Below are 2,321 nucleotides of genomic sequence, written 5' to 3'. Positions count from 1 at the left end.
AGCACTTCAACTCCTCGGCAGGGGTAGTAAGTGCTATATAAATACAATTACATGTGTAATACGGAGTTCCAGCCAAATTCCGCACCCCGCTGCGTAGTGGGTAATTTTCTCGCACATGTCTCTCCAAAGATAAGTTGGCAAGCGAGAATTGACATCCGTACCTGGATTTTCGGGCGGTAGTAGGGTACCCAGTGAGATTTTCCTCAGCGTAGGCCTTCGCAACCATGCAAGTTGGAAAAGCTGCAGTTCGAGTAGGAAATCTACTCAAGCTGCAGCAAAACCAACTCCAGCAGCAATGCCCTCAGGTGCGCGACATGGTGCAGTTCGTGCTGATTTCTCAGCGTGAAACAAGCTCTTGGTGCTTAAAATCAGTGCAGGCAGCGTGATGTACCGATCTCCTCCCGCTCACCATACTCCACGGAATCTCGCTGAGTTTTTATGTAACTTCGTGCAATTCTGTGGAGTGAAACTCAGCGAGTTCCGCCCACTCCTGGTTTTTTTCACTGTTTCTTGCACATGTGCTCATCCGCCTAAAAAAGTAGTCTACTCCAGGTGTCAGGGCTGATGGCCCAATCTCTGGCTTCATTTCTAGTTTCATTTAGTGTATTTTTTGGGGTTATTTTTCCGAGGGGTTCTGAATATTTTTATTTTTGCAAGCACATAAATTCTGACAGTCGCATTTTTTACATTTTTGTACTGTGACACGTCTAATTTTTATTGCAGATGGTTGCAAAAAAAAACAACAAAAAAAAAACAGGCTTGCCAGGGCTATACAGATTAACTTTGCCAATGTGTGTGTGTGTGTGTTTGGCACTATACATGAGTGTGACACCTGTGCCCAGTTCTGTGGACCGGTTTTGACTGCCCGACCAAGCTTCCAGCTCAGTGAAGGATCAGACGTAATACAGATTTGTAAATCACCTTTTTAAAGGAAAATGAGCATATTGGCCATGTTTCTACTCTTTATACCGCGGGCTCGCCTGGTCTCACAAGACGCCTGGGTGGAGTTGGCGCTTCTATAAATGTTTGGAGTTTTGGGCGCTACTGTGCGCTAAGCAGGACCGCGCCAGATTTCCCAAAAGAGGTTCAACCGTACAAAGGCAGGTACAGTTTCCTAGCTGCCCCAGACAGTGCCGTTTTTATGCATGAATACACCGCTTAATAAAATCCATCCTATTGGAAAAGCATGTTTCCCAGGGGAGGGGGCTCGGTGGTAACACGAGGAAGTATTTATCAGCGCGCCTGGGCCCTGCCCGGATAATTGGCGCGCCATTTATTTCGGGCTAATTGGAGTGGACGGTGTGCGTGCCCGTCCATGTTAGCGTGTCATTGTGCGTGTCCGGTGCGGGGGCCGCGTGGAGGGAGGGGGACAATGGCCCCTTTTCAGGAGTCCCTCCCGGGCTGAGCGCAGGCAGCCTCCGCTCGCTTCTTCAGAGGGGCAGAGACTCGGGGAAAGTGGGCTCTGGCCCAGGGCCCCAGCCTTTCAGGGCCCCCCTGATAGAGCCAGCTCCCTTCTGCAGTGAGTCGTGCCCTGATGACCTTAAATAATTCTTAAACAGATGGTTTTAAATAGTGTTTACCTTTAATTTATTTTTCGGGTGAGAGGCGATAGCACAATAAGCAGAAAAAATGTATTTATGTTTCATGCAGCATCCATAAAAAAGTTTCTTTTAGATCAAAACAGGATTTCACCTATGGGAAATAGGAGGGCGTCACATAGACTATTGGGAGTAATATTACTGAGCTGCTGCTGTGTTACAATATTGAAAACACAAGTCATTATCCCTGAATATTAGAAGTTAACACATTTAGAATTTGGAACAGTGACCTGTGCACTGTCAGTGACCTGGCTAAAGAGGGCATGAAAGAGCTGAAACTGGACCATAAGTTCAAAGCTGCTCCAAACAGGGGCCCTTAATACCTTTTGCCCAGGCGCCAACATTCTTAAGATGGCCCTGCAGAGGGGTCTCAAGCTGAGGGAGCAGGAAACACAAGATGGGGTCCTGCAGGTTGGGAGGCATGTGGTGGTGGTGGTGGTGGTGGTGGGGGGAGGGGGGGAGGATGCCAGGAAAGGCTGTGGGGCCGAGGTGAACTTCTGATGCTGTATCGCCAGGTACTGAGGGGGGAAGGGGCAGACGGCTGCCCCAAAGTGGGGCCTGAGAGCTTAGGCTGTCGCAGGCGTGACACAGGTAGGCATGGGATCAAACCCTCAGGGCACTGGTGTTAACTGAGGCACCAATGAGCAGGCAGGTGCCCCGAAGCACTGTCACATAAGCAGGCAGAGGCCACAAGAAAACAAAAAGGGGTGATTTAAGAGCCCC

Source organism: Pleurodeles waltl, chromosome 2_1 (assembly GCF_031143425.1).
Source record: "Pleurodeles waltl isolate 20211129_DDA chromosome 2_1, aPleWal1.hap1.20221129, whole genome shotgun sequence".
In the NCBI taxonomy this organism is placed as follows: Eukaryota; Metazoa; Chordata; class Amphibia; order Caudata; family Salamandridae; genus Pleurodeles; species Pleurodeles waltl.
This window is presented reverse-complemented; position numbering follows the sequence as displayed.